Source organism: Sardina pilchardus, chromosome 17, assembly GCF_963854185.1.
Source record: "Sardina pilchardus chromosome 17, fSarPil1.1, whole genome shotgun sequence".
Classification (NCBI taxonomy): domain Eukaryota; kingdom Metazoa; phylum Chordata; class Actinopteri; order Clupeiformes; family Clupeidae; genus Sardina; species Sardina pilchardus.
This window is the reverse complement of record NC_085010.1, coordinates 29,304,434-29,315,024: the sequence shown is the minus strand read 5'-3', so window position 1 is coordinate 29,315,024 and position 10,591 is coordinate 29,304,434.

Sequence of the window (10,591 nt, the reverse complement as noted above, 5' to 3'; positions counted from 1 at the left end):
CCTTTTCCCAGCGGCGGCTCGTTCATCAGGGCAGCAGGCCTGGGCCCAGACACATGAGCATAGCACTAATGTGGAATCAATATTACACATGCTTCCTGACCCGCCTGCACATCGCAATCCAGCAGAGGAGTCTCCGAGCAGAGAGCATCCTCAAGCCGATATGTTCGCTGCCAACTTTTGCCTTCGCGAGCATTTGGAGAAGAGCTATAGAGCCACAACACCAAAAACACTGTTTACACAGTTGTGACAGTAGAGATATCTGTCAACTGTCAAGCTCAGTGATAACTAATGATGAAACATATTATCATAATAGCATATAGCAAATAAAAATGCTAGAAGGCTAAACTAGGCTATATAGAAGGCATGTACAAACAAATCGGTCATATGCAGTTAATGTCTGCGGAACATCCCCTCAAGAAGGTTCATTGGGTTCCCAAATCACACTGATTCAATTGGGTGAGACTGCATTTGTTTATGTCACATTCTGCTCATTATTGAACAGAGTTCACGTGTTAATGAGCATGCGTTCCATATGATGGACTTAGCAACAACACAGCTTATTTTAGCCCACAGTCTGGTGGATGGCCACCATGCAGGCCTCACATTTCCCACCAGCTCTTTCATGCCCAGCTGGTGAGACCGAACCCAGCTGAAAAGGCTGCTCATGATGATGCAACCACATTGCAACATCAAGATGGTCCGTTTCAAACAGATCCATAGCATTTTGGATTACTTTCAAAGGGCTTTTTGGGTCCGTAGCCATGACAAAAATGGCAATGAGCAGCAAGGAAAACAAGATTAAATAGCCAAACATGATAAACATAAATAAATAATAATAATAAAAAAAACCCATTGTGTAATTTGAAGTAAGCACATATTATATATGCATTTGCAAGTGAGACATTCAGAAAGAGATGCAGCCAGGGAACTCGTTTTAGTCCATTTGAGTTGTGTGACATTATGAAACAGAAGCGTGCGGAACCCCCCCCATCACTGCTTCTGTACTGGCAACAAATGAATTGCTCCTGCAGGAGGGCTATAATGGTTGTCAGCTGACAGCACAGATGGAATGTCGCATTTTCTATCAAGGGCTCTAATTGCAATGTCATGAGCAATTTTCCCCTGTAGGGTTTTTGATGTGTGCTCTCAAGAGCTGATGCTTGTGTTGTGCTCTCCCACTGTTGTTCGCGCTGGCAGGAAAACACTGTGTGCGTCCGTCGTCTACCAGAGACATCCAAAATATATGTTTCCTCTTGACTACCTGTTCAACGTTATCAGCTCATGTGTGCACTACAAGTTGCTTTTCTTTTTTTTAAAGTATATTTTTTTGGGCTTTTTATTTTATGCCTTTAATGTGACAGGACAGTGTAGAGTGACAGGAAGCAAGTGGGAGAGAGAGTTGGGGTGGGATCCGGAAAGGACCACGGGGGCGGGAATCGAACCCGGGTCACCGGCGTGCGGTGCAGGTGCCCCAGCCAGTCGCGCCACGACTGGGGCCACAAGTTGCTTTTCAGTGTCACTGGTACTTCTGCCAGCAAAGGACACAGGCTGACAGCATTGTTTGGTATGCGTAGTTGTTCCATGATCTGAGTGGATGGGTGAGGGATTAATTCACTGGGGTTCATGACCTCTCAAGGGCCCAAACCTGGTCTTGCTTTGTAAGGGGCTTTCTGCTAAAGTGAACTTGACATATGGATTACCCATATGTCTCAAGTTGTGATTAAATGAGACAATATGTGTGTGTGGTTGGATTCATCTGATCGACACGCTTAAGAGCCTCAGATTGAAGATTGATTTATCTAAAGGGATGGCATCGTTTTAATAACTGGGGCCTGATTTAAATGTGTTAAAAGCATCCTTTGAATGCTATACCCTTAAGCGCACAAAGAACAGCAATTACAAGAGCAAGTGGATGGCTTTGTCAAGGAATCAGATATGCACAATGCCCTTGAAATCCTTCTCTTCACTGATATAATTCTTATATCCCAAAAGATTATTGGCATTAAGCTATACTTCTGAGGAAGTGGTCTACAATGCAAATAGCACTGCAGTTGAGTGGAGTCTTGTCTTGTCTGCATGGATGAAAGTCATCTGTCACAGCTGCTGAAAGACAACAGCAAACAAGTAAACAAAGAGACCTTGATTAAAATGTAATATAGTTTATCTTCTCTACTGGTAGAACATTCTAGTTCATATGCACATCAGATGTCACACATGATCTTGACTGAATGATGATCTCATTGCTATTTCACCAGGCTTTGAAGTGGTTTTGGTAGGCTACTATACTTATAAGGGCTATAGAGTGTAATTCTGTAGGATTTGAGTTGTCTTGAATGTAATGCACTCTTTCATCTAGTTGAAATGTATTCAATTCAGCTCCGCTTGAGATCTAAAGTAGTACTCTAAGAGAGCTTGCCTGCTGTTTTCACAATTCTGAACGATTATTTTCCGGTCATTTATGAATGTTTTAAACACCAGCAAATAGGCCCATTGAGTATAGGTTAATCAAGGTCTGAATACATTCTACCTCGGATGTTGCTTTGGATAAGAGAGTGCTTAATACCAGTCAACCACAAGAACTAACAAATGTAAGAATTTCCTTCCAGAGGGAGACAGTGTCTCACGAGAATTTAGAAATCAGCTTTGAATCCTCACATATAAAGATATCTATCCAACATAGTAGGCCTTACTGAAAAACACTATGAAAATATCTTTCTTCCCTCCAAAAAACACTTTGAAAATATCTTTCTTACCACCAAAAAGCTCATGCTGTCTGTGAAAAAAAAAAAAAAGCTAGTCTGAGATAGTTCATGACATCATGACATCATGACAGTTTGCTCTGTTGTTGCATTCTGTTCTGGTTCACCGACCTGAGAGAACGAGTGTGAGTCATTTATTATTTAATACAACTTGCGGTGGTGTGGCCTGAGATGGCCGGTGGGTGGTCGTGGACGATGGCGGGGGGGGGGGGGGGGGGGGGGGTGACGGTGATGGAGCGGGCCAAACATTAGGAGAGGCACACGGTGGAGGGAGTGTAAATGGCGATGTGGCACCCAAGTGTTGAATGGCAGTGCTACAATTAAAGTGACAAGGTGAACATACTCAACACTCACCATTTTCTCCATAGGGGCCTTCCAAGGAAATCGGACATCACGACCCGAGGTGTCTCGGTGGACTTTAATTGCATGGATGACTGACTTTGGAGAGACTCGCCAGATTTAAAAAAAAAAAAAAAAAAAAAAAAAAAAGTCTTGAAGTTTCCGCACAGACAGTAATAAGGGGTTGGATGCCCAAGGTAAACTAAAAAAGGGGACAGGCGATACTTACCATGCTGAAGCTGTCCTTGGATGAGATGCAGACTAAAACACAGAAAAGAACATGAAATCGAATGCAGTTTGTCTACATAAAACTGTTGATAGTGACAGTACTTTTCTCATAAGAAGACAGTGGATAGACAGAGTTGCTTGGGAAGTTCACTTTTGATAAAATTATGGTTGAGGTGACATTGATTACCGCATGCATTGCATCATTGTGGATATGCTCTCACATATTATCAGTATAAAAATGTTTTATGCTCAAGTAAATGTATATTTCATGGAAAAGATCTGATTCGAGGTGGCACTAACAACAACATTGTAAACAGATAAACTGCACTCAGAAACGTTAATTTACCGCAAAGCTGAACGAGAACATTGTTCTTGTAAATAGATTCACTCCAGCAGAGACTTGACTGGCTGAACCATGCAAAATGATTCTTGAATATTTGGACTTTTTTCAAGTCTTGCTTTGATGAGGGAGAACAAACTATAATTAGTTCTGAAGTTATTTCAACTTTCAGCATCAGAAAACAACTTCCTTTTTCTGCCCTGACTGAAGTCACTGCGCTGTGATAATTAGGTACCATGCAAGAAAATCATTTGGTGAGACAGTAATTATATGAACATTTTGAATGATGATATCAAAATAGAGTGCTTATGGGAAATGTGCAATGGTGCAATATTTTCTATTATTGTATGCATTTGAAAAAAAGAAAAATCAACTGTAAATGGATGTCTACTAAATCAACCATGGCAATGCCTTCAAGTGGAGAGGAAGACATTTGCACGCACACACACTCACTCACACACACACACACACACACACACACACACACACACTCTCTCTCTCTCACACACACACACACACACACACACACACACACACACTCACACTCATTTGCACACAAATACAAATACCCCCCCCCCCCTCTCTCTCTCTCTCTCTCTCTCTCTCTCTCACACACACACACACAAATTCATTCTTGGTGCTGTCAGGCTCTTATGCTGGTTAGGCATTGACGTCAGTTTGATTTCTGCACAGCTTTCTTTCTGCTCAACCATTCCAATCTGTCAGACAGGGCAACAGTTTACAGCGCAATAGGGATTAGCAGCCACACTGACTTCAAACAACAGGCACTGGAACGAATGATAAAATGACCTATCTGAACATTGCAAGAGACATGGCTAAGAAAGGGGGGAAAGCATGAGGATATATGTACTGAAATTGTTCAGCATGCAAAACACATTTCAGTACACACAGAAATTCAATACTGGGGAATTTTGCTTTTTTAGGAATTTTCATTTTCTGGAGTTAGGCTATACTAGGCTACTGAGCATCACAGAGGTGGGTGCTACCACTCTGTTAGTGAGGATCATCCTTCCCCATAAAGTGGGTTGCCTTTGTGTGTCTTGATAAAGCACTGCAATTTGCTGTTGATTTTATGCTGCATATGTAAGATCAAGCTTAAAGTGTTCATGTCTGATTGAAAGAGGGAATGCTATGGTAACAGTTTTCCTCTAATGGTAGTATTGTCTGGGTGTAATGAAAAATAATCATCCATTATCATCCATGTGATGGCAATGTTATCAGAAATACTGTATATTTTCAGGTACACACTCAGCTCAAACTTAGATATCTCATCTCATGAGTCAACTGTAGAATGATGAGACTGGATGCCGAAGTAATAACACGTTAACTGGTGTTCAACTAAGCAGCCTAATTGATTTCTAAATTATTCCATAGGATGATAATAGGATGTTGCATGTGACTGCCTGCATTCAAATTGATTATCATACAAATTAATAAACATTGTGCACACAATTCTTCTTTTTTCTCCTGTAAACTAAATCATGCAACTACTGTGATGAAACACAGTGATGGTATTGGATGACTGAAAATGATACACATATAGCTCAATAGAAACAGCTCCATTGTATTCTGTATGTCATATGGTCACATAGACTGAAAAATTAACTGTTATTCTTGAAGGTGCCAACTGGCCTCGTCATGAACAGAAGTGAATTGAATGACGCAGAAGTAAATGTGCAGGCCTGAAAGTGGTCCTAGCACTTGCTGCGGTTCAAACCTGATACAGTGGACAGTCCGTCCTGATGCTTATAAATAACTGCTGCTGATGTTTTTATAGCCACGGCATGTTTCAGTCAGTCGCAATTTTCTTGTTGTTTACAGACAGCCATTCTCCAGCTGTTTGATAGTGAAAAAAAAAGATGAAAGCTCTGACCAAAGATTCTAGAACAGAGCTCTGTGTCTCTGGCTGTCCATCCCTGCCTACCATCAAAGTTTACCTGCACACCAACCGCTGTTGCACTTTGATAAGAGTTTTTTTTTTTTCTTTCTTTCTTTTTTTTGTGAGAGTGTCAGAAGAGGAGAGGTGTGGAGGCTCAGTAAAGAGATTTCCTGCTTCATTTACCTTTGAACTGGATTTGTTTAGTCTCGTTTACATCTAAATCCTGTGTGAGTCAAAGACAGCACTGCTGGGAGCTATTTTAGTGTGGGGTGCACTCAGCCTGATTTTACTCCACTGCCTCACTTGTCATGAAGGAAGGAATGTGAGATAAAGATAGAATCCTAACTGCATTTGCAATATAAAATACTAGAATACATATGAAATGAATAAAACATAAAATATGGCAATGTCTAGTATCTCCATAATAGCAACGAAGGGCAATGCACCACTGGTTGAGGTCCCTATTCTCATTCGTGTTCCAGCACCATGACTACCACTCTTTTCAATTAATTTGCAGACATTCATGAGAGCTAAATGATATGCAGGCGCAATGAGAAGCCCATTAGCTAATGGCCCTATAAAGCAGAACATGCCTGTCTGGTTCACCTGAGGAAAGAGGGGAAAAAGAGCTCAGTGTTCCCAGTAGGATCCAACCATCCAGAGGTGGGAGCATTTGAGCACACTTGCCGTCGCTTATGGAAAACAAACTGGAGCATAATCTTGTTAGGAATTAAAGTGCCGGTAAGTGGTAAGCTGTACACTGGCCTACTTTAATAGCGCGGTGGTCACAGAGCTTCCAAAGTGGATTTCCAAGATGTGAAAGGCAAAGAAGGTGAAGATTGTAGGCGTATTAGGCTGTATTCCACAAACCAGTTTCCATATTTTCCCCACATGCTCTCCCTATACCTTACTCAGATAATATGTTCTGGTAGAGCACTTTGGCTTCCAAGGCTTTGGACTAAGTGAACTAACTCCAACCTTCACATTAGTGTCACTACCAGCATGACCTTAGAAATTAGAAATTAGAAATCTTTCATGGTGCACTAAGCTTGGATGATATTGCTACTGTGCAGCTGATCATCCATTCAGGACAATAGAGGAAACTCAAAATACTCAAGTGAATACAAGACATTTTGAAATTCAGTAAGACAAGTTTATTTAATTAAAATACATAGGAAACACGACCGTAAAATTATCCATTTCTCTTTTTTACTGCAAATCGTTACAAAAATTATCACAAACTGTACACTTCATGACAAATATTTGCGATTGCTCTTGTTCCCCAATATGCAGCAAGTTTGCACACTACTGTCACTTAAAAGCATGTTCAAGCGTCAACACAGAGGGCTTTGAGTTTGAACCAGTGGTATAACTAAGCATGTAAAGTGGCTGAAATGTGAAATTTGATAAGCTGTGTTGTATAGTGGATCAATGGGGCAAACTAGGAATGGAAATGATTTAACCAGCTTTCTTTTTAATTTTCATGTCAACTTAATAGTATGAAGAATGTTAGAATTGAGCTATAAATCTGAAAATTAGATTTCTAGAACAAATTTAGCGCCCTAACTGCTTTAAGCCCAATTCACACCAAAGATTCCCGACGCGACGAGATGGGAGTTGCAGCGTTGCAAGCCGTCACAAGCCGTCGCAGAGCATTAAACACGTTGAGTCGCAGTCGCAAGGTTTTAGAACGTCGCGGCTCGTCTCGTCGGGAATCTTTGTTCTGAACCTAAGAGTGATAATACTGCATATACAGTACACTTACAGTCTGACAACAGATGCTTCACCATAGATGCAAATTGCATATCAATTTACCCAAAGATCACAAGTTACACATCCACCACATGATTCATAAAAAGACACATAAACTTGTATATCCATACCATCAGATGGTTCATTTTCAAATATTTACACATGTTGGCATAAATAGAGTACATTATATATACAATACAAACACAATGGATCACTATACAAAATAGCATATAATTTAGGACACTGGTCTTTTTCAGTTTTAGAATATCTACCTATTCTACAATGTGCATGCTACAAGAATAAATAGTCATTTTTGCTCTAATGAGGGTTCAGAACGAGTATCGAAGCATTTTTTTTTTAAGTGTGCAAATAAAAGGTAACAGTTCACAGCCTTTGTGTAATTGCCACAGTTCGAGTTTTCATTATTACTCACACACTCATTTACAACTGAAAATTATTCTGCTAACTCAGTAGTGGATCATATGGCTTCACAAATGAAAAGGAGATGGTTCTGAAAAAGCAAATATTAGATTGGCTTGGGGATATTGGCACATATTCTTTTTATTATTGTATAGACAAAATGTAAACAGTTTCCGAGCCCAGGCGCTATTTCAATATCTAAAAATACTGTTGTATTGTTCCAGTAATATTGCAACCTTGAAATGTTTTTTATTCTTTTATTTAATACTCTATTGGTTCCTGGGAGACTTGTGGGATTGTGTCGGTGTGCGCTGATTACAGTAGGTCTTAAAACAATCTTTATATGTGGAGAAATGCAGTCATTGTGGCTGAATTGCAATAAATAACATATTGGATAAAATGTGTAAGATATGTGGTATATATAACATGGACATTTGATTTAGATATTGATTAAAAGACTGCAGGATTCTGCAAGCCCCCTCAAAAGAATCATGTTTGGGCGGGAACAGGAGTCTGTTGTTTGCTTCTTCATTATTGTAATAGAAAATGTAATGGAACCTTATCGCTGGTTATGTTTCCAGCCAACTCATTTGCCATGTTTTAAGGACATTAATGAAAATCACACTAAACGAAATATGAGTAATTTATGTGAATGAAAAATGGACACCCTTCTAATCAATGGAGGAGTTGTGAACACCTGTGGGCTTTTACATTTTGAGGTTGTCAGGCTAACTGTAACAGAAACGAGAAATACAATTTCAGCAAACGCTATGACTCATTTCAGCAAACGCTGCCTATGACTCATCTCCATCAATCACATTCTTCTCCATGCAAATTGGTAGTTCATCCTGTAGCGAATTGACCCCTTATTTGACTTTATGCTTATTTCAAGTGTTAAGGTCAGGATTTCTTTCTTGATTGGTCAAAATCCACATTAAAAAGTTGGACAGAAACCCAACTAATGATTGACTACAACTGAATGGAATAGCCTACACAAAGCTGCATCATGGAACAGCACATGCCCCAGCGCATATTCACACTTCCAGAGAGGTGAGCCAGAGAGCCTTACGTAACCCTTTCACATGCCGTATGCTTGTAATATGCTGTTAGGGGTGATTGAGATGCTTTGGCTGTTATGGGAAAGAAAACGTCTTGCTACATCTTCTGGCTACATCTCTCCTTGTAACCACTGTGTGTGCACTCCACTGCGGGCCTACACAACGTTTTGAAAGTGAAATGTTGCCGTATTTCATCTCCAATAATGGCACTAAATCATGTTGCAATTTATTCTGCACTAACCAGGTCGGGCCTCTCCAATTGCTACAGGGAAAGTACACATATATAGTATCCATCCAGTGGAATATTTCAGAGGAAACATTTATTAAAGTTGTCCTTAGTAGCAAACCATCCTGAAATACTTCAATACTGTCAAAATGCCAATCTATGATTTTAAATTCTCTAAAATCCAGGACAAATGTGCATTGTCTATTTTAATATCTACAGTATATGAAACTACTTTGAATACAATATTGGACATTTGCTGAAAAATCTAGTGTTGTAACAGAATCTGACTTGCTTTGAACAGGGCAAGTCATGGAGAACTTCACTACTTGTTAAATACTTGTGATACTGAGTCACCATATCCATTAATAAATTAATCTCTCATGGATGCTCTATAAGCTACACCATCAACCAACAAACCTGCACAAGAGCAGGCAGGAAGCATATCACACATATTTGAACAGTATCAAAGCGTTTCAGGTTGGAGTTTTTCTAATTCCGACAACAGATGAATATCTTTGGGCATGATAGGGGTCTCAAACAACCTTATTTGTCTCACTATATGCTGACTGATTGCAAGCTATTAAAACTGCTCAAGAACCAGGCAGGAAGCATATCACACATAGCCTATACCTATATTTGAACAGTATCAATGCGTTTGTTTAAGGTTGGAGTTCGGCTTATCTGACAACAGATGAATATATTTGGGCATGATTGGGGTTTCAAACTAACCTTATTTATCTCACTCCGTGCTGAATGATTGCCAGCTACTACATGCACATATGCTCCTCGGTCTGTGTCTAGGCAGTCGCTAGCCTGAGTATTTTCTATGGAAAAGGTTAAGGCCGTCCCGTGCACTTATTAATGCATCTCATTAGTCATGCATGCGCTGTGAGATATTGTGTGCTGAGAGCAATTGACAAAGTGCTGTGCTTCCGAGCTTGAAGCTTTGCCAGGACCTCTTTGGAGGGAGAAATCTGGATCCCATGGACCCATCTGCGAGCTGCCTCCTGCTTCCTCTAGCAGTGCATGGCCATATTAATTTGAGGCCCTCAGCCTCATGTCAGTAGAATGCTTTCGGTGCAGAAATGCTTCAGACGAGTACAAACTAAAGTGCCAAAAGACACCAAACTGTTAAGTAAGTGCTTTTAAGTGATGTTTTGGCTGGTGACACTAAACAGATTCGCCCCCATAGAACGAAGTGAGAAATGTACTTTCAGAAAATGGCTTGGCTACATCATTTTGTAATATGACAGTTACTAGTTATTATTATGAGTGTTCAATCGACCACAGTTGTGTTCGTCTTCTTTCTAGTGACAATAACTCTGCCATCATCGTTAAATCTCTCGTAGCATAATGAGCATGGAAACTAAAGTGAGGCCTTTCATGAGGGCTATTACGGTTTCACTCATAATATTTTGTAGTTCAAAATGTAGACAATTTATAGGCTACAGATGTTATCCCACAATTTAAGTTTGGTATTCTTAACCGGTTAGCAGTGTTTGCTTGAACTTGCACATCTCTTTGCCTGATACCCCCACATATCTTTCCATACACTTCCATAAAAATAAT